This window comes from Pseudorca crassidens, chromosome 5 (assembly GCF_039906515.1).
Source record: "Pseudorca crassidens isolate mPseCra1 chromosome 5, mPseCra1.hap1, whole genome shotgun sequence".
Lineage (NCBI taxonomy): Eukaryota > Metazoa > Chordata > Mammalia > Artiodactyla > Delphinidae > Pseudorca > Pseudorca crassidens.
Genome location: NC_090300.1, coordinates 49,506,370 through 49,532,519, shown reverse-complemented (window position 1 = coordinate 49,532,519; position 26,150 = coordinate 49,506,370). Strand labels below are relative to the sequence as shown.

Genomic DNA, 26,150 nt, shown 5'->3' with positions numbered 1-26,150 from the left:
TTTGATCTTTTCATGGCTTTTAAAATATTTCTATTTGTTGGAGAAGACATACAGGTCTTTGAAATCATTTAAAAGAGTGGTAGTCCAGATTATGTGAGGCAAACTACAATTACCACTATTGTTACTGTAATTCTTTTTATCAAATATCACCACAGGCAGAAGAAACATTTAAAGGTAAATTCACCAGTGAGTTAATATAACTATTATCAAGAACAAAGGTATTGAGAATATAAAGAAAATGAATGACACTATGTTAATATGTTCAGAATATATGGTATAATCTGAAAGATGATATAGTTGAATAAATTAAAAGGAGACACAGGATCAAATTAAAAACTATAGTCACAATTACAGCAAATCTTCAAACAAATATGGAAGCTTATTATCCATAAAGCTTCATGCTAAGCATTTCAGGGAATACAAAGATGAATAAGTTTACAATTTCATATGCAAGGGAGAAAAGTGTACAAAAATCAGGATATAGTAAGTATAAGAAAGAGAGGATATTTTAAGTATAAAAAATATTGACAAATACTAGCAGGTGTGAGTGAAAAATATTGCCTGCCATATCAGTAAACAAAAGATGTTGCAGTCATCAAGCCATCACATTATAGCCACCCTGATGGTGAGTCCAGAGGGAACTCAGGATGGAGGCAGGATGCCCCCACATCTAGCAGTCAGATGCTGTAGCCACCTTAACAGTACACCCTGAGGAAAATCAGGATGAGAAAACACAGTATACTGGCCCCATGTAGCCAAGGTGCATATGAAAGGAATGATTTCAGTGAGCCCAGACTCTTGCATCTTCTCATACATAGAAGAGCGCTAAATCCCTTAACTTGAGATATCTGGTTTTCTTTAATTAACAGTAATCTTTTGATGTTCTGATTACCTGGTCTCTGTTGCGAAAACTCCTACATATCCTGGCTCCCCCTTGTCTCTTTGGAGTAGTCTCTCAGAGCGATGAGAGTCCTATCTCAAGGGTTTGACGTTCTCAGAACGTCCACCAAATAAAACACAACTCTCAACTTTTAGGCTGTGCTTTCCTTTTTTTATTTTCAGTAGACACAGTAATCAAGATAGGAAGAAATCACATGTGTTTGATTAAAGAATTTAGGAAAAAATGGTGAAAATAGCTTTCATAAATGGCATCTATAATTTCAACATTTAGGATGGGAAAGAGGCAAGGTGGGGAAAGCCTATTCAGTAGAGAAGCATGAACAGGTATTTCACGCCTAGGGTTACACAAGGGAAAATGGGGAACAGAAGTAGAGTTGAAAATTCAGGGTATGTTTAAAGAAGTAGGTGGAGAGGTATGTACAAGAGATAATTAGGTGAAAATTATTATTGAATAAAGATATACATTCATATAAACATATTCCAAATTTAAGAATATATCCTTAATATAGCTTCAAGATGGCGGAAGAGTAAGACGCGGAGATCACCTTCCTCCCCACAAATACGTCAGAAATACATCTACATGAGGAACAACTCCTACAGAACACCTACTGAATGCTGACAGAAAACCTCAGACCTCCCAAAAGGCAAGAAACTCCCCACATACCTGGGTAGGGCAAAAGAAAAAAGAATAAACAGAGACAAAAGGATAGGGACGGGACCTGCACCAGCGGGAGAGAGCTGTGAAGGAGGAAAAGTTTCCACACACTAGGAAGCCCCTTCGCAGGCGGAGACTGCGGGTGGCGGAGAGGGGAAGCTTCGGAGCTGCGGAGGGCAAAGCGGCGAGATTCCCGCACAGAGGATCGGTGCCGACCAGCACTCACCAGCCCGAGAGGCTTGTCTGCTCACCCACAGGGGCGGGCGGGGCTGGGAGCTGAGGCTCGGGCTTCGGTCTGAGCGCTGGCAGCGTGAACACAGCCTGAAGGGGTTAGTGCACCACAGCTAGCCGGGAGGGAGTCCGGGAAAAAGTCTGGAGCTGCCAAAGAGGCAAGAGACTTTTTCTTGCCTCTTTGTTTCCTGGTGCGCGAGGAGAGGGGATTAAGAGCGCCGCTTAAAGGAGCTCCAGAGACAGGCGCAAGCCGCGGCTAACAGCGCGGACCCCAGAGATGGGCATGAGACGCTAAGGCTGCTGCTGCCGCCACCAAGAAGCCTGTGTGCGAGCACAGGTCACTATCCACACCTCCCCTCCCGGCAGCCTGTGCAGCCCGCCACTGCCAGGGTTCCGGCATCCAGGGACAACTTCCCCGGGAGGACGCACGGCGCGCCTCAGGCTGGTGCAACGTCATGTCGGCCTCTGCAGCCGCAGGCCCGCCCAGCACTCCGTGCCCCTCCCCCCCACCCCCCACCCCGGCCTGAGTGAGCCAGACCCCGCGAATCAGCGCCTCTTTTAACCCTGTCTTGTCTGAGCGAAGAACAGACGGCTTCCGGCAACCTACACACAGAGGTGGGGCCAAATCCAAAACTGAGGCCAGGAGCTGTGCGAACAAAGAAGAGAAAGGGAAATCTCTCCCAGCAGCCTCAGGAGCAGCGGATTAAACCTCCACAATCAACTTCATGTACCCTGCATCCGTGGAATACCTGAAGAGACAACGAATCATCCCTAACTGAGGAGCTGGATTTTGGGAGCAAGGATATATATATATATATATTTTTTTTCCCTTTTGCTCTTTTTGTGAGGGTGTGTGTGTATCCTTCTGTGTGTGATTTTGCCTGTATAGCTTTGCTTTTACCACTTGCCCTAGGGTTCTGTCTGTCCATTTTTTGTTTGTTTGTTTTTTTATTACTTAAAACATTTTTTTCTTAATAATTATTTTTTATTTAAATAACGTTAGTTTACTTTATTTTATTTTTTTCTTTCTTTTTTTCCTCCCTTTTATTCTGGGCTGTGTGGAAGACAGGCTTTTGGTGCTCCAGCCAGGCGTCAGGACTGTGCCTCTGAGGTGGGAGAGCCAAGTTCAGGACACTGGTCCACAAGAGACTTCCTAGCTCCATGTAATATCAAATGGCGAAAATCTCCCAGAGATCTCCATCTCAATGCCAAGACCCAGCTTCACTCAACGACCAGCAAGATACAGTGCTGGACACCCCATGCCAAGCAACTAGCAAGACAGGAACACAACCCCACCCATTAGCACAGAGGCTGCCTAAAATCATAATAAGTTCACAGAAACCCCAAAACACACCACCAGACATGGTCCTGCCCACCAGAAAGACAAGATCCAGCCTCATCCACCAGAACACAGGCACTAGTCCCCTCCACCAGGAAGCCTACACAACCCACTGAACCAACCTTATCCACTGGGGACAGACATCAAAACCAATGTGAACTACGAACCAGCAGCCTGCGAAAAGGAGACCCTAAACACAGTAAGTTAAGCAAAATGAGAAGACAGAGAAACACCCAGCAGATAAAGGAGCAAGGCAAAAACCCACCAGACCTAACAAATGAAGAGGAAATAGGCAATATACCTGAAAAAGAATTCAGAATAATGATAGTAAAGATGATCCAAAATCTTGGAAACAGAATGGAGAATATACAAGAAATGTTTAATAAGGATTTAGAAGAACTAAAGAGCAAACACACAGTGATGAACAACACAATAAATGAAATTAAAAATACTCTAGAAGGGATCAATAGCAGAATAACTGAGGCAGAAGAACGGATAAATGACCTGGAAGATAAAATTGTGGAAATAACTACTGCACAGCAGAATAAAGAAAAGAGAATGAAAATAATTGAGGACAGTCTCAAAGACCTCTGGGACAACATTAAATGCAGCAACATTCGAATTATAGTGTTCCCAGAAGAAGAAGAGAAAAAGAAAGGGACTGAGAAAATATTTGAAGAGATTATAGTTGAAAACCTCCCTAATAGGGGGAAGGAAATAGTTAATCAAGTCCAGGAAGCACAGAGAGTCCCATACAGGTTAAATACAAGGAGAAATTCACCAAGACACATATTAATCAAACTATCAAAAATTAAATACAAATAAAAAATATTAAAAGCAGCAAGGGAAAAACAACAAATAACACACAAGGGAATCCCCATAAGCCTAACAGCTGATCTTTCAGCAGAAACTTTGCAAGCCAGAAGGGAGTGGCAGGACATACTTAAAGTGATGAAGGAGAAAAACCTACAACAAAGATTACTCTACTCAGCAAGGATCTCATTCAGATTTGATGAAGAAATTAAAACCTTTACAGACAAGCAAAAGCTAAGAGAACAAAAAAAACCCAAAGTTAGCAGATGGAAAAAAATCATAAAGATCAGATCAAAAATAAATGAAAAAGAAATGAAGAAAATGAGAGCAAAGATCAATAAAACTAAAAGCTGGTTCTTTGAGAAGATAAACAAAGTTGATAAACCATTAGCCAGACTTATCAAGAAAAAAAGGGAGAAGACTCAAATTAATAGAATTAGAAATGAAAAAGGAGAAGTAACAACTGACACTGCAAAAATACAAAAGGTCATGAGAGATTACTACAAGCAACTATATGCCAATAAAATGGACAACTGGAAGAAATGGACAAATTCTTAGAAATGCACAACCTTCTGAGACTCAACCAGGAAGAATTAGAAAATATGAGACCAATCAGGAGCACTGAAATTGAAACTGTGATTAAAAATCTTCAACAAACAAAAGCCCAGGACCAGATGGCTTCACAGGAGAATTCTATCAAACATTTAGGGAAGAGTTAACACCTATTCTTCTCAAACTCTTCTAAAATATAGCAGAGGGAGGAACACTCCCTAACTCATTCTACAAGGCCACCATCACTCTGATACCAAAACCAGACAAGGATGTCACAATGAAAGAAAACTACAGGCCAAAATCACTGATGAACATAGATGCAAAAATCCTCAACAAAATACTAGCAAACAGAACCCAACAGCACATTAAAAGGATCATACACTATGATCAAGTGGGGTTTACCCCAGGAATGCAAGCCTTCTTCAATATACGCAAATCAATCAATGTGATACACCATATTAACAAATTGAAGGAGAAAAACCATATGATCATCTCAATAGATGCAGAGAAAGCTTTCGACAAAATTCAACACCCATTTATGATAAAAACCCTCCACAAAGTAGGCATAGAGGGAACTTTCCTCAACATAATAAAGGCCACATATGACAAATCCACAGCAACATCCTCCTCAATGGTGAAAAATTGAAACCATTTCCTCTAAGATCAGGAACTGGACAAGGTTGCCCACTCTCACCACTATTATTCAACATTATTTTGGAAGTTTTAGCCACAGCAATCAGAGAAGAAAAGAAGTAAAAGGAATCCAAGTTGGAAATGGAGAAGTGAAGCTGTCACTGTTTGCAGATGACATGATACTATACATAGAGAATTCTAAAGATGCTACCAGAACACTACTAGAGCTAATCAATGAATTTGGTAAAGTAGCAGGATACAAAATTAATGAACAGAAATCTCTTACATTCCTATAAACTAATAATGAAAAATCTGAAGTGAAATTAAGAAAATACTCCCATTTACCATTGCAAAAAAGAATAAAATAGCTAGGAATAAACCTACCTAAGGAGACAAAAGACCTGTATGCAGAAAATTATAAGACATTGATGAAAGAAATTAAAGATGATACAAATAGATGGAGAGATATACCATGTTCTTGGATTGGAAGAATCAACATTGTGAAAATGACTCTACTACCCAAAGCAATCTACAGATTCAGTGCAATCCCTATCAAAATACCACTGGCATTTTTCACAGAACTAGAACAAAAATTTCACAATTTGTATGGAAACACAAAAGAACCCGAATAGCCAAAGCAATCTTGATGAAGAAAAATGGAGCTGGAAGAATCAGGCTCCCTGACTTCGGACTATACTACAAAGCTACAGTAATCAAGACAGTATGGTACTGGCACAGAAACAGAAATATAGATCAATGGAACAGGATAGAAAGCCCACAGATACACCCACACACATATGGTCACCTTATCTTTGATAAAGGAGGCAAGAATATACAGTGGTGAAAAGATAACCTCTTCAATAAGTTGTGCTTGGAAAACTGGACAGCTACATGTAAAAGAATGAAATTAGAACACTCCCTAACACCATACATAAAAATAAACTCAAAATGGGTTAAAGACCTAAATTTAAGGCCTGACACCATCAAACTCTTAGAGGAAAACATAGGCAGAACACTCTATGACATAAATCACAGCAAGATCCTTTTTGACCCACCTCCTAGGGAAATGCAAATAAAGACAAAAATAAACAAATGGGATCTAATGAAACTTAAAACCTTTTGCACAGCAAAGGAAACCATAAACAAGATGAAAAGACAACCCTGAGAATGGGAGAAAATATTTGCAAATGAAGCAACTGACAAAGGATTAATCTCCAAAATTTGCAAGCAGCTCATGCAGCTCAATATTAAAAAACAAACAACCCAATCCATAAATGGGCAGAAGACCTAAATAGACATTTCTCCAAAGAAGATATACAGATTGCCAACAGACACATGAAAGAATGCTCAACATCATTAATCATTAGAGAAATGAAAATCAAAACTACAAGGAGATATCATCTCACACCAGTCAGAATGGCCATCATCAAAAAATCTATCAAAAATAAATTCTGGAGAGGGTGTGGAGAAAAGGGAACCTTCTTGCACAGTCAGTTGGAATGTAAATTGATACAGCCACTATGGAGAACAGTATGGATGTTCCTTAAAAAACTAAAAATACAACTACCATACGACCCAGCAATCCCACTATTGGGCATATACCCTGAGAAAACCATAATTCAAAAAGAGTTATGTACCAAAATGTTCATTGCAGCTCTATTTACAATAGCCAGGACATGGAAGCAACCGAAGTGTCTATCAACAGATGAATGGATAAAGAAGATGTGGCACATATATACAATGGAATATTACTCAGCCATGAAAAGGAACGAAACTGAGTTATTTGTAGTGAGGTGGATGGACCTAGAGACTGTCATACAGAGTAAAGTCAGAAAGAGGAAAACAAATACTGTATGCTAACACATATATTGGAATCTAAAAAAAAAAAAAATGGTCATGAAGAACCTAGGGGCAAGACAGGAATAAAGATACATACCTACTAAAGAATGGACTTGAGGATACAGGAGGGGGAAGGGTAAGCTGGGACAAAGTGAGAGAGTGGCATGGACGTATATACACTACCAAATGTAAAATAGATAGCTAGTGGGAAGCAGCCACATAGCACAGGGAGATCAGCTCGGGACTTTGTGACCACCTAGAAGGGTGGGATAGGGAGGGTGGGAGGGAGGGAGATGCAAGAGGGAAGAGATATGGGGACATATGTATATGTATAACTGATTCACTTTGTTATAAAGCAGAAGCTAACACACCATTGTAAGGCAATTATACTCCAATAAAGATGTTTAAAAAAATAAAAATTAAAAATAAACTAAAATAAAAAGAATATATCTTTAATAACTATGTGCATCTTGGCCTGATTTTATACATAGATATTCTTAGAACAAGAGAACATGAAATGTAAAATGATTAAAAAACAAACAAACTCATCTTTCCATTGGCTTCCAATATCATTTAGGAGACATATTGCTAAAGGGGATGGAGATAGAAAAGGTGGATTCCCAAGCTATAAAATAATAACTTCTTCATATTCATGCTGCCAGTTTCATCCTATTTAAACCTCTTTTACTTGTAAATGTGTTCACTTTCAACTTTGAAAGCTCAGCCTTTTCCTGATGCTTCAAATTCAAGTCAGGCTGTTTATGATCCTTTTAGAAGTTTTGTAACTTTCCCATCTACTAAACACATGGAATCCCTTAGAAATGTGACTTCTTCAGCTAAAACAAAATGAACACCTGGATTATTTTTCTTCTTTTTCCATGTTCCTCTTCATACTTTCAATCCCATATCCTCTGTTGCCAATCCATCGTCTACCTAGTAACTTCTTTCCTTAAAATCTGTTATGTTTTTCAAGCCCCACATCATATTCTCATCAGCATGGACATCACACAGAACTTCTCCACCTTCAAGATCTTAAATTAGATGCTTTCTCTCTATCATAAACCCTTTATCTTTTCTTTCTTTCAGGTTCAATAAATCTGCTTTTTATATTTTCAGTATAAACTCCTATCGCTCAATCGTGCTAATTTACTCAGTTCTTTAATCTCTAGTTATAGACTGCAGAACACATCACGACCTTTATTTCCATCACTGCACCCACCCTAAGCTCAGATTTTCCCAGAGTTTATTGTCCTTTCTCTACTTCCAGGCCATAAATTATTGTTGGTTAAAGATTTAAATACATGAAGCCAAATTCCCCTTTAAAAAAACGAAACAAAACATGGCCTTCATCTTTTAGTAGGACTCATTATTACAAAACAATATTTAGTTCATACGTTTTTTTCTCATTCCCTAGCATACTTCCAAGAAAGCAATACCAAAATTTACACATTGCCATATCTCTTTAAATCTCCAATTCACACACACTTTAATAACAACTCCCAGTGTGAACTTCCTCAGGTAATATCCTCCCAAACTCAGCAAATTACTTTTACCATATTTATCTCTTATTCTATCATTTGGTCTCAGAGAAAGAGGTATCTCTCCTTCCAACATTTATATTTTAAAATGCTTGCTTTACCATACACTTAGCCCCTTCCTCGTTAATGTCTATCCCCCAAAACTGAATGTCCACCTGAGTGTTCTACTACAAACCCTTATTAAGACAAAAATCTAATCCATCACCTTGCTCTACTCTCTTACCGTATACCAGCCTCCACTTTTAGATCATTTTTTTCACTTACCTTCACATCACTGTCAAGTTCTTTAAAATCAACTTGCACAGTACATATATATATATATATATATATATATATATATATATATATATATCATTGTACTGTCCTCCACCTCTTTTCATTTATGCTGCCACCAGGACTGAAAAGGCAGGACTCATGAGATATCTTAATTTCATTGTTGCAAACACCTCTTAACTACTTTGATTCTGCTCTTATTTCTCTTCCATATATTATTGCCAAATTAATCTTCTAAAAACAATGCACTATTATATCGTTTCCTTCCCTGACAGTACCTCATTTGCCAAATCGTCTCAGTTCATTAGTCTGATGCTTAAGACTCTCCTGAATTTGAATTTGTCAGCTCTATTTTTAGAATTTTATATTATTCTGAAAAATTAGTTTTATACTCCAGCCAGACAGGAATGATCATGCAGTACACAGTGTCAACATGCTTTTTCAGCTGTCCAGCACCTTTTGAGCACACTTCGTATGTTGGAAGGAATTTCCTTCTTTATGATTTCAAGTCACCACGGCTGCCAAGAAACAGGCATGATTCCTTAATCAGATATACTGGCTTGAAGTAAAAGAAGAGAAAGATAAGAAAAGAAAGGTACTGTGTGGAGCAAATTTACTTGAGGGAGCTGATGAAGTACTCAGCAATCAAAGGCAAAAATAGAAAATTTTCTCCATAAAATTCTCAATTTAGTGTTCTGTGCTGTTTTAATTTTATTATAACCTCTTCCTCTTCTTAATCTCAATTTGGTTTATCCAATGTACTGCTACCAGTGTTGCAGGTATGCTAACGGTACTGCTACCAATGTTACCAGTTGTAGCAGCGAAACTCAAAGGATGTGGCATAGAATACATTGTGGAATATAATGAAGATATTTTCCTTAGAAGAGAGGTGAGAGCTAGGACCCAAAATCATAAAGAGGGGGCTTCCCTGATGGCGCAGAGGTTGGGTATCCGCCTGCCAATGCGGGGAACATGGGTTCGAGCCCTGGTGCAGTAGGGTCCCGCATGCCACGGAGAGGCTAGGCCCGTGTGCCACAACTACTGAGCCTGCATGCCACAACTACTGGAGCCCATGAGCCTAGAGCCCATGCTCTGCAACAGGAGAGGCCACCACAATGAGAGGCCCACACACCACAGCGAAGAGTGGCCCCCACTCGCTGCAGCTGGAGAGAGCCCGTGCACAGGGACAAAGACCCAATGCAGCCAAAGATAAATAAATAAATAAATAAATATTTTAAAAAATATATCATAAAGAGAAGTATAACTTACATTCAGAATCACCTATTTACTAAGGAAGGGTAGAGGGTTATTTGTTACAAAAAGATGTCTGTCAAAACAATCAGCACAAATATTGTGGCATATGAGTTACATTTCTGATTCCAATAATATAAATTCTAAGTATTCCAAATATCTAAGGATGTATTGCAATATGCATATAATATTGGCAATATGAAATTTTTCTCTCCCATTACCCAGACCAGGGGTCCCCAATCCCCAAGCCGCGGACCGCAGCCTGTTAGAAACTGGGCCGCACAGCAGGAGGTGAGTGGCGGCGAGTGAGCAAAGCTTCATCTGCCCTCCCCATCGCTCTTCATCGCTCACATTAACTCCTGAACCACCCCACCCCCACCGCCATGGAAAAATTGTCTTCCATGAAACCGGTCCCTGGTGCCAAAAATGTTGGAGATGGCTGACCTAGACCATTTAGGGTAGCAAAAGCAGAATAAAATAAAACAGACTACAAATAATAAATTATAAATACTACCTTATATTTTCTTGTAATCTGATTATGTAAAGATCCACTCAACAGCAAAAGCATACATAATTTTCTTATCAGGTTAAATGGTGACATGCGACTGGCCATTCCTCTTTTCTTGGAAGTGGGTCAGGGCATAGTCTCAAGGATGTTGAGATCAATCACAAGTTTTAATGTTGGAAATAGATAACAAAAAATTTAAAAACTTTAAAAATGATAATTATGTTATAATAATTAACAATTCAAATTTCAGTACTATTTATGCTAAAACTTTGTTTCCTTTATGGCAGACATCTATGTAAAATGTTATATATATTTATAACATATATATGTGTGTATATATAAATGAAATAAGCAGTTTTAGTAGTGGCAACATAGTTCAATTTTTAATTGAAAATAAATACTGTAAAGTTTATTTAAATTAACTAAACCAACATTTTCATCTCTACCCTGCCACATCTTTTCTCCTGTAAGCTGTATGATTGACACCCAGCTTCTGCCTAGCCACAGTGAGTTTACAGCCTTAGGTCCTTTTAGTAAGCTGCCTTATCTCTTACTTAATATTGTGTATCCTTTGGTGTTTCTGAGGTTGTATTTCAAGTTCAGAGTTTTCCTCTAAAAGACACATGGCAAAGTGCCAGAGAAGTAACAGTACTGGCTTTTGGGTAGCTGGACAAATCTTTAGTGTTCTAAAGTTTCCAAATTCTCTATTATTGGCCTATATGATTTTTATAATTAAAAAAATTTTGCTAAAATATGCCAGTCTTCTTTAAAATCAACAGGTTCCGTTATTCAGTAAGCCAATCAAGGAATGAGTCCTGATTTTATTTCATGAATTAGTACAAAATATATCAGAGAAATAAATTAACATACTCACCCATAATGGTATTTAAAGATGAATCTTTACTCACTAGTTTAAGTGCAAAAAAACACATAGCGTTTCATAGATTAACTTCCAAAATGAAGTAATGGGAATAAAGACAAAATGGTCATCATAAGATTGCTTGGGATCCTCAGTGACCAAGATTCATATTCTCTCTCTCTGTCTCTTTCTCACTTAAAGGGCACCCAGGAATAATTTTGCTATATTTCACAGCAAAACTTCACTCCAAGATTTCAGGAGAATCCTATACTTGTACGCTATGAAAGACATCAGCTGTGTAAATTCTTTTAACTGGAATGCTGTTAGCTAAGAAAACATGTTGACATCATAGTTCAGAATCATGGAGTACCTTCTCTAAAATCTACTAGCTGATTGGAGTCTTAATGTGAATATAGAAGCAATCTATCAGGCCTTGTCTCCTTTCCTCATAGCTCTGGAATCATGAGAATCCTGGTTACTTGCGTAGCCTGACTCTGCCACCAAGACCATTTCTGACCTTAACCACGAAGAATTTAAGATGTTTAGTTCAACTGAATGAAAATCAGTACGAAATCATCGTTGCTGCTAGTCATTCATTCTTTTATTAAACAACAATTTATACAGGAATGACTGCATGCCCAAGACTGCTAGGTGCTGGCAATACAGACATTACTGACACACACAGAAGTACAGCATGCACTGACAGCATAGAGCAAGGGCTCTGACCCAGGCTGAGAGGTCCAGGGAGAATCATCACTACAAAAGTGGTTTATGAGATGAAGATGCAAAAGATGAAAAAGAATTAACCAGACATAGGGCAGGAAGAAGACTGTAAGTAGGGGTAAGGGAGGGGAGAAGGGAGAGAGAAGTGCTAGGTGCAATAGCCCTAAGGCAGGAAGGAAAAGGACTTATTCTAGAAACCTGAGTCAGGTGAGTGTGGCTGAGTCACAAGGGAAAGTGGTTTGAAACGAGCAGCTAGAAGAGTGGCAAGGAATGGAAAACAAAAAGACACATCAGCCCCCAGATTTCATTTTAACAGAAACTGGGAACCACTGAAGGAATATAAACATTGTAGAGACATATTTATGGCCGTGATTTTTAAAAAGACAATTCTGGCTAAAATATGAAGATTTCATTAGGAAGACAAAAGAAGGAAGAGGAAACCAACTATGAGGCCATTGCAGTATTCCAGGTGAGACTGGTGCCACAGGAGATAAACATAAAGAAGAGCATATGAGAAGGTTTCCCAGACAGGATCAGCTAGATTTGATAACTTAAAAATAGGGTTAAGGGTGAGAGAATCATCAAGAATGACTTTTGGGTTTCTCAACTAGACTCTCCTTAGTGTATGTACTAGCTCTTAAACCTGGGTGCTTTACCCATAAGTGCTTGTCTTGGTAATTTGCCCCATACTACATTCTTTCAGGAGTCAGCTGAAACGTGCTAACTTAGACATTCAGTTATTGCGTTGTCCCTGGATTCCCTACCACCTGCCTATAGAAGCATCCTATTTCCAATTTTTTGACATTGAGCAACGGTTTTGACTACTATATTTTTTCTCTTACCCTTGGTATTTTATTTATTTTACACTGCTTTATTAAAAAATAAAGGCTGCCTTTAAAATACCTACAGTTAAATTGCTGAGCATTACGGCTAAGGGAAAATGCAGACTGGGTGAAAACTAGACCAGGTTTGTGCAGGTCATTACATTTATAAAAACTTTTAAAAAAAGAGTTGCAACTTTTAAATATCATATTATCGTAGTCAAAGCAAAAATGGAACATGATCTGCCTCTCAGTTTACAACGTCTACAAAATATAAACATATCAATTGTTTGAGGAAAGCAATAGATTTGTTGGCACTTAGGAACATCTCTCTTTAGGAGATGCTAAGTGATGTGATGCATCCCAACAACCTCCTTGTAATAAATGTAATACTGAGTTTCAGAATATAGATTTGCATTGGAATAGAGAAAGAAGAATAAAAGAGAGGAATGCTTCACCTGGGAAGAACCTGATGGGGGAGATCAATTTTTAACTATACCATTTTTCACCCCTGAGACTAAAATGCTCACTAAGAGAGTATTTTCTCTGGTATGCACAATCCAATCCAAATAGTATGTACTCCAGTTATGTTAGAGGAAAGAAAAAAAGGGTGAGAACACTGGCATCGAGATATGGGAAGAGGCCACATCTCTTAAGCACCACCTCCCTTCCTGCCACACATATATAAACACACATACAAACTCACAATCTCAGCTGGATTTTGATAAAATTTGGGTGGCACACAGTTCAGTATCAGTTATGTGAAGTAGAATTAGTGATGTGATTAAGAGCACAGACCTTGTACAGAGTCTGTCTAGCTTTGATCTTGGGCAAGTTAGTAAATCTTTCTATCATAAAATAGGAATAAAATTGGTACCTACCTAATACAATTTTGAGGAAGATTAAATAAATTAATGTTCATAAAATTCTTAGAAAACTGCCAGCATATAATATGCACTCTTCTTTGTTTATTTAAAAAATACAAGAAACCTTCTATAAAGATTTGGAGGATCAAAATCCTATACTGTTCAATCATTTGTTATTCAGCAAATATTCATTGCATATCTATTGTGTCAAGGCCTGTACTTAAAATACGTCATGGCATGCTTGCTTCCGCAGCCCATGTACTAAAATTGGAACGATACAGAGATTAGCATAGTCCCTGCGCAAAGATGACACGCAAATTCGTGAAGCATTCCATATTTTTAAAAGGGAACCCTCTTGCACTGTTGGTGGGAATGTAAACTGATACAGCCACTATGGAGAAGAGTATGGAGGTTCCTTAAAAAACTAAAAATAGAACTACCATATGACCCAGCAATCCCACTACTGGGCATACACCCTGAGGAAACCATAATTCAAAAAGAGTCATGTACCACAATGTTCATTGCAGCACTATTTACAATAGCCAGGACATGGAAGCAACCGAAGTGTCCATCGACAGATGAATGGATAAAGAAGATGTGGCACATATATACAATGGAATATTACTCAGCCTTAAAAAGAAATGAAATTGAGTTATTGGTAGATGGACCTAGAGACTGTCATACAGAGTGAAATAAGTCAGAAAGAGAAAATCAAATACCGTATGCTAACACATATATATGGAATCTAAAATAAAAGAAAAAAAAGGTTCTGCAGAACCTACAGGCAGGACAGGAATAAAGACGCAGATGTAGAGAATGGACTTGAGGACACTGGGAGGGGGAAGGGTAAGCTGGGATGCAGTGAGAGAATAGCATTGACATATATACACTACTAAATGTAAAATAGATAGCTAGTGGGATGCAGCTGCATAGCATAGAGAGCAACTCGGTGCTTTGTGACCACCTAGAGGGGTGGGGTAGGGAGGGTGGGAGGGAGACGCAAGAGGGAGGGGATATGGGGATATATGTACACATATAGCTGACTCACTTTGTTATACAGCAGAAACTAACACACCATTGTAAAGCAATTATACTCCAATATAAATAATTATATATATATAATTATATATAATTATATATAATATATGTTTATATATTTATATATATAAGCTATATGTTATATATATATTTATATATATAAGCTATATAAGCTATATGTTATATATATAAGCTATATGTTTATATATTTTATATATTATATAATATATATTATATATATATTATAAATAATATAAAAAATAAATAAAAAATAAAGTACATCATGGCAACTGTGAATATGATAGATCTTCAGCTGCCAAGCCCTAATCTCCCCCAACTATTTTACTTTAAAATCTAATAACTGATTTCTCTCTATCTCTGTGTCTCTTTTTTCCTTTCTCTCTCTTTTATTTATTTTTAAATATTTTCCACTAGTTAACAGTTCAATAAAATACTGTACATAAGACTTAGTTTAGAAAGATGGTCTAGTCATACTGCTTGGATATACACACTTTACAGATTAACCGAAGTGATTGTAGTGCTAAATTTGTGTGAGGATAAACTGAGGAACCAAATACAAAACCCACTTTTATTTTCAGATGGCTTTTAAGTAGTGAGTACTGTCTGGAGACATGGTCTTAATCCTAGAGTATACAGATAAATATGTTCATTCATGGAGGAAGTTTAGGTCTAGGCTCAAGTTTATTCCATATTACCCTCCCTTACCATAAACCAGGATAACATACAACCAGTGACAGCTCCAATAGATCCAAATACAACGTATATCCTTGGTAACATTTGAATGTGACCAAAATTAATGCTTTATTTCAATAGAAACAAGTCACATGTACCTAAATATGCATAGTATGAAATCAAGATATGGTATTTAAAATGTCTTATATTAACATGCATATTTCTTGGGCTCTTAGATGAAAATTACCTATATTTGAATATATGCATATCCTGGATGCATATCAGGAAGCTAAAATTTAAATTTTTTTTTCCATTTCTTGGCAGAAAAGCCAACTGTGATCTAAATTTTCTTCTAAATTATTTGTGACCTTGTTTTCTCCACTAAAGAAATGGAAGTCCGAAAACACTCTATGCATGAACGACATCACTATTTTTCCTAATGGAAAAACATTCATTTTAATGTCAGTATTAAAGTATTAATACCTCATAGGAAAATATTTTTACATATTAAGCAAATAAAATATTTTAAGACAGTTATGTAATCATTTTAAGGGTTTGAAGAAAGCATGCATTTAGTTTACCAAAGGGCAGTTTTCAAAATTAAATTTGAATTTAAAAAATTACATTTATACGGTTTTCAGACCCACGGTTAACTGAAATTACATGAAATTAGTTTAAAAGTTCAGGTTTAAAATTTTTGTTGTGAGCTAATAGTTGTGACAGGAAAATATTTTAACATATATTAAATTCTAAATAAACAATGACTCTTTACAAGAAATATAAAAATTCTTATATGATACATAGAGGGCTTAATAACAAATACTGTAGAAGATCACCTTTTAATTTTGTTGGTTCTAAAGAATTCATTAAAACATATCCTTAAATATATTAAATTTAAGAAACATCTTTTTAGAAGATAGTGTTTAGATATTTCAATATTTAAAGGTATTTAAAATGTATATGTAGACTTGTATGTTATTTATATCTTTAATACCAATGCATATGGTAACATAGCAGCTATATGTTTAAATCAGTAGTGATGTGATCATAATAGCAAACAAATAGGGTTTGTATATAAATTCAGAAATCAGATGTTTTTGAACGAAGGCAAAGTTATATGAGATCCATGTGGTTTCCCAGCTGAGAAGCAGTCGGCCACAGACTGCTGTATTGTGAAGCACAACTCCGTCATCTCACTTTTGAGCAAGTTGTATAACTTGCTCCTGCCTATATACCTAAAAATCTCAATAAATAGTTTTGGTAGGTTGACTAAACAAATAAGCAAATTTTTCTAAGACTCTTTTTCTTCTTTTGCAAGATATCAAGCAGGCAATCATAAAGTGAAATACAGTTGTTTCCAATTGTTATTATTTGTATTATTACTCCCATTACTACTGGTTAGACATTATTGGGACAATGGCTTCTAAATAATATTTGATATGGTCAACTATCATCAGGCCTGTCAATTGGATGAGCAATGCTGAGAATGGCTCAATCAAAATTTCTCCTTATAATAGCCAAATGATCACAACAATAGTAATTTTTAAAATAAAATAAAATAACAAAGATAGAATTTGAGCTCTTCTGTGAAGGAGTTTAAAATACCTTACTTATCCATATTCTTACAGAATATCTTAGCACTGAAACTATTATTGCCTGTCTAATATAAAACCAATATGAGTTATATATTAATATATTATTTTTAATATATGACCAAAAAATAACACAAAATTAGCAAAAATAATCTGGGATAAAATGAACATTTCTGCAAAAAAAAAAGAAAAAGAAAGAAAACAAGGGTTATAATTTCTAGTAACTTTAACTATAGGACATATGAAAATTTTTCCAAAGAGTGACATTTTAAATTTTGTTTATAATTTTTACTTATAAAAGGTAGTAACACTGGAATGAAAAAATACATATACTGTATATTTAAAGGGTATAATCTATGGCATCAGGTGTAAAAATATTGATAATGGAAACACATTAATCTAATTGTAACATATTGTAAAGTATAACAAAAAATGCCATGTCCCCAACAGATGTTATGAAACAATAAGTGGAGTTGAAATAAAAATTTATTGATAAAAATCATTTAGTTTTTTTTCTGTAATATTATGATATAGCTCAGGGATTGGCAAACTACCGTCCACAAAACAGATCTGGTCCACCAGCTGTTTTGTAAATAAAGTTTTAACAAAAGTAAGCCACAGTCATTCCTTTACATACGGTCTATGGCTGCCTTTGTGCTACAATGTGCCTAAATAGTTATTATGGAGAGCATATGGCCTACAAAACTTAAATTATTTATTACTTGGCTCATTATAGGAAAAGTTTGCTGACCCCCAATATAGAGCATTGTTATAGATAATCTATTATTACTAACAAAGTGGTTTAAAATGGTATTTCATATGCTTCTTGGTTTCAAATGTATATTTGCAAAATAAATATCATATTACTCTTGGAAGTTTTTCTTTCTTCAAAGCTTCAAATTCCTAACAATGAAGATAAAAGTTCTATTTCATAATGTTCTCTGACATTTAAATTTTTTTAATTAAATAGGTTTTTAAAGTACCATTTTAATGAAGTATTGGATTTAATTAATTTTATATGTCAGAATTACCACAAGGGAATTCAAACTCTACAATTATTCTTTGTGAAATGAACTTGGCACATTCATGGATCTATGTAAGAAAATGAAATAGGCTGCACATCACTGCTAGTTTTATCCGTTCTGCTTATCACCAAGTAAATATTTTTTAAATTTAAAATTTATAACAAAATATTTTTCTCATATATGTGCAATTACCTGTACTTTTACATTTGTTTAAACAGATGTGCACAGGTTTGCACTTTTTTTTAGCAAACCAAAGAAATGCTAAGATTAGAATAAGTATATGATTTTATAAATCCATCTTGATTAGCCTCAAGTTTTTTCTGATTTTCTAAATTAGCAATTCTTAGCTCCTGGCAAGCCATAAACAGTTTTCATTTCATGAATGTCGCTTTCTGCTCTGCTACAGAGGTATCTTTGTAAAGAGCATAATTTCTGATGATACGGAGATTAACACACATGTAAGAGTCACTCAAGTAGTTATTATTCAATTTAAATCTAACTTCTGCATAATTACATCATAATGTAGCTTCCATTCAGCTGCTTAATATTCTTGATATCATGTAATCTCAAGGTAATCACTAACCTAAGAGCAACCTCTGCTGGCAAACAGAGGCGGAGCTGCAAACATTTTTACCATAGTTTTATGTCTTTTGACCATGTCAGATTAAAAAGTATGTTTTGGGGAAGGTTTTAACATTTTTGTTATATACAGAAGTGTGACAAATTGCACATTTTTAATATAAAATGAGGGTAAGTATAGTATGTTTGTTTTAGGACCAAACAAAATTCAGAAGATTTTTGTTAAATGCTTGATCCTTGATTCTCAGCTTTGTGGCCTGAGGGTCACTTAGGAAGAACAGTTAAATAAAGATAAGAGCTCAGATTGCAGAGGATTTTAATAATATTGAATGAGAGGATGATGTATCAGGAAGTTTACTGTAATAAAATAGGCATGTGTAAGAAAAGAAATCATGTTAAAACAAAATTTAAAGGTTCTTGAAGAAAAAAAAGTGCTTGAAGACATAGTTTAACTATTTATTGGGTGGGCCAAAAAGTGCCTTCGGTGTTTAAGTAAAAGTAAAAGGCACATTTTTCATTTTGATCAAGAACTTTATTGAACAACGTATTCACCCTTTTGTTCCACTGCCTTCTGCCATTTTTCAGGCAACTTCATAATTCCGTCTTCCCAAAATTTTTTATCTTTTTGACCAAAAAACTGTCCCAGGTGCCTTTTTTCCTTTGCTTCCAGGGAATTGATATATTTTCCATCAAGAGAATTTTGTAAAGACCTAAATTAATAGAGATCCAAAGGTACAATGTCTGGTGAATATGGTGGATAAATCAGAACTTCCCAGCCAAGCTGTAACAATTTTTGCCTGGTCATCAAAGAAACATGCTGTCTTGCATTGTCCTGATGGAAGATTATGTGTTTTCTGTTGACTAATACTGGATGCTTTTCATCGAGTACTGCTTTCAGTTGGTCTAATTGGGAGCAGTACTCGTTGGAATTAATCATTTTGGTTTTCCGGAAGGAGCTCAAAATAGAAGACTCCCTTCCAATCCTACCATATACACAGCATCACCTTCTTTGGTTGAAGACCAGCCTTTGGTGTGGTTGGTGGTGGTTCATTTCACTTGCCCCACGTTCTCTTCCATTCCACATTATTGTACAGTATCCACTTTTCATCGCCCATCACAATTTGTTTTAAAAACAGAACGTTTTCATTATGTTTAAGTAGAGAATCTCATGCGGAAATATGGTCAAGAAGGTTTTTTCGCTTAACTTATGTGGAACCCAAACAACAAAGCGATTAACATAACCAAACTGGTGCAAATGATTTTCAACGCTTGATTTAGATATTTTGAGCATGTCAGCTATCTGTCTCGTGGTATAATGTTGATTGTTCTCAATTAATGTCTTGATTTGATTGCTATCAACTTCAACTGGTCTACCCGACCGTGGAGCATCATCTAGAGAGAAACCTCCAGCACAAAACTTCGCAAACCACTTTTGACATGTTCGATCAGTCACAGCACCTTCTCCATACACTGCACAAATCTTTTTGTGTGTTTCAGTTGTGATTTTACCTTTCTTGAAATAATAAAGCCTAATATGCCAAAAATGTTGCTTTTTTTTCTTCCATCTTCAATAAAATGGCTACACAATAATTCACCAATTTTGATGTCTTTTTTTAAATGCACGCTGATATGACAGTTGTCACAAACAGTCTAACAAAATTATTTTGAATGAAGTTAAAGACAACTAAGTGCTGCTAGAGCCATCGTACAGAAAAAAACAAATGAATCTTTTGGCCAACCCAATATTTTCATTATCCTCCTACTTATATCCGTTTTTTAAAAATAAATTTGTTTATTTATTCTAAAAAAGAAGTTTACTGTAAAATACAAAGTTCTATATAAATAAGTTAATTCTAAATTTTAAGAATGGTTCTAGTACAATGAACCTAATGGATGTGAATACCTTAGTGAATTTTCCTTTCCAGATAAATATTGTAAATGAGAGGTATAGAAGGAATAGGATAATATTTTTCTTTAAGAAGCATATAAAAGAAATGCCATCTAGATATAACTTCCAAAGATTACATCTACTAAGTACACAATCACTCTTTCTGGGTCTGTGTTACAGAACCACATACCAACTTTGACTATAAAATATGGCTTGTGTGGTAGCAAATAATTGATCAATAAGTATATATATATACCTTGTCCTTTGGGCTGAGTGGCATGAAGGATACATATTACATAAAGGCATGCACATCTAGTCCGACAAAATTATGTATACAAAAGTAATACACTTGAACAACAGTGAACAACTCAAACCTGCAAACACTATTTGGACTATACAGTTATATGGCCTATCCATTTTTTGGATAGAATTATTCTGCTATGCTTCATGGAGACATCCTGATACAGCCTTAAAAACAACTAAAATGTTAGGTCTTCCTTTGTTTAATTGTTTAATACAGAGTCCTTTATAAAACAGAACTCTCTACAACTGGCTCTTACTTCTCCCAATTGTATTGCCGATAGGAATCTGCCATTCACATTTACCTACGCTACTAATTCTTTGCACAGACCTTGGATCTTCTTTCTTAATAATAATATATTTAACATGAATGCCTAGTACAGTGGTTCTCAAAGTGTGGTCAAGGATCTTGGAGGTCCCCAAGACACTTTTATGGGGTTCATGAGCTCAAATCTATTTTTGTAGCACTAAAATGTTGTTTGCCATTTTCACTGTGGAAGATGCAAAAGCAATGGTGGAGAACATTGCTAGTATCTCAGCACAAACCAGGGCACTGGTACAAAACTGTATCCTTTACCACCACATACACAGTTAAAAAATAAAAAAGAAAGTCAGATTCACTTAAGAATATCCACAAAACAATAAAAATTATTAATTTTATTGAATCACAACCCATAAATATGTCTTTTTTACTCTTCCCTGTGATAAAATGGGAAATTTACATATGCATTTCTGCCGCCTACTAACATAGGATGATCATCTCCAGAAAAATCAGATGTGTGATTATTTATGCTGAGTGGTACTAGCTGCTTTTTACATAGAAAGGAATTTTTACTTGAAAGAACAACTGATAGACAAACTACAATTATTCAGATGGTTATTTGGCAGAAATTTTCACAGAAAGGAACAAAGTGAGTTTATACTTCAAGGAAAACAATCATTTATTAATAATAAAATTCAGGATTTCAAGCAAAAATAAGAGGTATAAAAAACTTGCATCTACCATAATAGGCTTAAGAGCTTCCCAATAATTAAATAAGAGCTTCCCAATAATGAAAAAAAATCTAATGTAATTGGTGGTGACATTAATGAATGTGATTTTTGGATATTGCATAATGAAATGTGGCAACATTTGGGAGATCAGCATAATTAAGTTAACCAACATTTTTCAAGTGACCAACGCATGATGCTATAAAGCTATTCATCAGTAAAAAATCCATTCAAAGTACATGATAGATCAATGGATTTTAATGTAACAGAGCTCTAAAGTTCACTAATATGATTTCAAATTCCACATTGCAACAAATCTTTAAGAAACTATCATTTGTCAAGATTTGGTGTACTATCAAAGAAAATCCACAATTTTGAAAAAGCTTTTAAAAATATTTCTCCATTTTCCAACTACATATCTATGTATGACCAGATTCTCTTCATATACTTCTACAAAAACAACATATCACCACAGATTGCATACAGAAAAAGATATGATAATCCATCTCTGTTTCATTACAGAAAATAGTAGAAACTTGAAAAAATGTAACAATGTAACAAATCCACTCTTAACTAAATTTGTTTTTCTGGAAAATATAGTTACTTTTCCTTAAAAAAAGTTATTTATTTAAGCTTGTAAGGGGTATATTGTTGTAATTTTTAATTAATTAATAAAGACATTTAAAAATTCTAATATGGCAAGTATTGATAGCTATGACCCACATATACATTCCTTAGGATGCACTACAGTTTTTAAGTTTGTAAAAGGGTCCTAAAACCCAAAATCTGAGAACTATTGATACAGCTAGATACTAGTCTAAGGACTTTGCAGGTATTACTTCATTAATCCTCAAAACAACTATATGAGTAATATTATTTTCATGATTTATAGATGAAATAGAGGTATAAAAATTTCTCAGAGGTCACATAGCTAAAGTGGAATAAAGCCAGGATATGAACACCAGGTCCCATGCTGTTTACTATTATACTACCACCATGATTTTGGTAATAAAGTTCCTCTAAAGAGTTTATCTGATGGTCTAAGTCCTCCATTGAATGGCACTGTATCAAATAGTATAAGTAACAGAACAAAATGCCTGAATTTGACTCCCAACTCTACCATAAATTCTTTGAGGTTCAGTAGCTTAAAAAATGATCAAAGTAAAAATGTTCATGGTTCTTGTAACAAGCAAATTAAATAACACATATACAATTTTTATACAAATGTAAAGCATGCTAAAGTTATTATTGTCTTTGCTATATGTTCCAACTGAAGGCATTTCTCCCCACAAAGCCTTCTTAACTATCATATACCTCTATGTTTGTGGCCTTTCTAAAGAATTATAGAACTTTTAATGCACTCATTTAATAACTGATTTTCCTTTTTACGTGTGTCTCCTATATTCCTACTTAACTTATAGGATCTACAGCACAGGGAATCTCTTATATTTAAGTGTATCCCCAGCTTCTTACTTACAGCCATCTAGCCAGCAAGCACCCAGTAAATATTTTCTTATGAAATCAGTGATTACATCTAACACTCAGGTTTAAGATTAGTCCACTCCAAACCTTGTAAGTCTGACTTAGCTTTTATTTGAGGAAGAGAGCCAGGAATGATATTCTTATTGAGTTAAATAAAAGCCACAGGTAGGAGAAATTTTAGAAAGGTGTTCATCTACCCAGGAACATTAAAGGAGACAAAATGAAAACATAGTTTAAGGAAAAAAAAAGAGTATTGATGAGCTATACTTATAATGATGTACTATGAAGGTCTATCTATATGTATGTTTTCCTGTTTTTACTCTTAGGTCCTTATATGCAGAGGTTGTAAACATATTGTGTATTGCTTTTGAGATGTTCAAACCTTGAAGAGTTGGTTTCTAATATTCCCAGAGGCATCACAAAAATTGTACAGGTTCCCTGGATACCATAGTGATGACAATAAAAGGTTGAAGAACACACTGAATGAACTGGTTTCTTCACAAACCCTGTAGCTCCAATGTCAGCGTCTAGTAAACTACAGGTGCTCCCTCTTCTCCATCCAGGGAGAGATGTCTTCCATTCCAATGCTCAGTTTTTCCCTCCTTCTGATAGAATGTCCTGTGCTATCTACTAACATCACCACCCTCCCTTTCTTGCTAGAGTACTTATACAGTTTATTTTTAAATACTGCTCAAATTGAGATAAACACACATATTCTTCTTTCTCTTGTGTCCATGTCCTTTTCCTTCTTTCGTTATAGCACAGCAGAACCCAAATTTAACACCCATGATTATCTGATTGTCCCTATAGGCTCACAGTAAGACTTGTTTATCCCTTAAGCATCCTGTAAACACTTAATGTTTGTGTCTACATTCAAGAACACCACATACTGTTACACTGTAAAATGTTTGAGTGTATCTTTTTTTTAATAGGGCAATTCGTATTATTGTTTCCTAATTACATTCTAAAAAGTTAAAAAACATATCTAATTAATTCAAAATAATAACCCTTTTTTTTTTTTAACTCCACATTCCATCTTACCTACATCTAAATAACATCAGACCTCCTTCATTGGAACATTTAATTGTTCATCTTCAGTTCACTGATGCATCAGGGTGTCATTTTTGATAAAATATCAGCTCACTTACTGTATCAAAATAAAATTATTGTGCAGTAATTTAATGACATAGCTCTTTCCTTTTATGAGCTCAGAAAATATCTCATTAACAGTTTCACAAATTACCACAATAACTTATGCTGACATGTTCATTTATTCTCATTTATGAATAAATCTGGTTGACAAACCTAATGAAATATTACAGGGAATTCCCGGCCTAAGATATGGATCAGGCATCATTAGAGAATCTCAAAATAAGGATTATTTGAGCACAGACACTTTACTATAAAAGTGGAATATTGGGTTCCATTAAATTTTACACTAAAAATGTACTTGTTTGCTGACACTTGTCCATGGTACAATGTGGAGATGTTCTTACTTCCCACTCATCAAGAACCACAATGATCTCTACCATCTGCCTGATATTTCATGAGAGAAGACAATTCTGTAATGTTGAATTTTTCTTTGTCTTTAGAATATTATTTTGTAAGTTTTTTGCTTGTTAATTATGCTAAGCCACTCTCAATTATTATTTCTATAAAAGAAAAATAATTTAATATGCAAAATTATTTTGGAGTTGATCCAAACACATTTTATTTTAAAAATGTAAAATTATTTAAAATTGCTATGAAGAGACTAATGAACAAAAAGTTATACTTCAATCTTTGAGGTTTTTAAAAACTATCTTAGTTGCTTAAGGAAACAAAATTGAACTTTTAAAATATAATTTGGGATATATATTTTTATTTAATTAAACATTTGTGTAAACAAAGACTGATAAAAAAAATAGTTCCTATACTTTAAGAGACTATAGTCTAATGCATTTTGAATATATCCATAGATTTATATTCACAAATTACCCAGTTTGTTTCCTCATCTTTAATGCATCTCTTCCTGTGACATCAAAATTCATTTTAGTCTCTCCTTTACAAATTATTTTAGAATCACAAAAATTGAGTGTGTATGACTGTCTACAGTAAAATTCTTTGATAGTTTCAGACACATTTTTTATATTTATGCTGTATAAAGTACATTGCCTGTGATGTGGATCCTACACTATACTACAGACTTATGATAGTGCTTTGGCCATTATTGGGTTGAAAAATTTAAAGATTATGGACCTAAATCTATTAATCCATTTCCTTTTCATCCACTGCCCTTCATTATACCATTAAAACATTAAATTATTATAATATCAATTATAATTACTATTCATTAAAGAAAAAACATTTACTGAAGAACCTCTATTAATAGCATAGTTCTTGACTATCTCTCCCATGCTATCTCTGACTATGCTCCTCCACCTTTCTGTACATATTCTAGTCACAACAGGCCTTCTCTCAATTCTTCAAACCACCAAGCTCATTCCCGTTGTTCTGGGCCTCTCCTCTGTCTAGAACTCCCTTCTCCCAGATCTTCTCACAGTGTCAGTCTCATCATTCAGTTTTCCAGCTTAAGGATCACATCCTCAGATATGCTCTTCCTGAACAGTTTCTTTAACTGAGACCAAATCTGAACTCTACTTTTATTACATTATTCTATTTTATTTTCTATGACAACTTGAAATGAATTTATTTGTTGACTTATCTGCAGGCTCCTCTGAAAGAAAGAAAGAAAGAAAGAGAGAAAGAGAGATAGAGAGAAA

General features: G+C 35.2%; 1 long non-coding RNA gene and 1 pseudogene across 1 annotated transcript in view; one reads left to right on the top strand and one right to left on the bottom strand.

The window, feature by feature from the left end:
• Positions 1-26,150, bottom strand: part of LOC137224425 (uncharacterized) — a 375,421-nt gene that overhangs the window by 237,850 nt on the left and 111,421 nt on the right. The window lies entirely within an intron of this gene.
• Positions 14,043-14,142, top strand: LOC137225673 (U6 spliceosomal RNA; annotated as a pseudogene).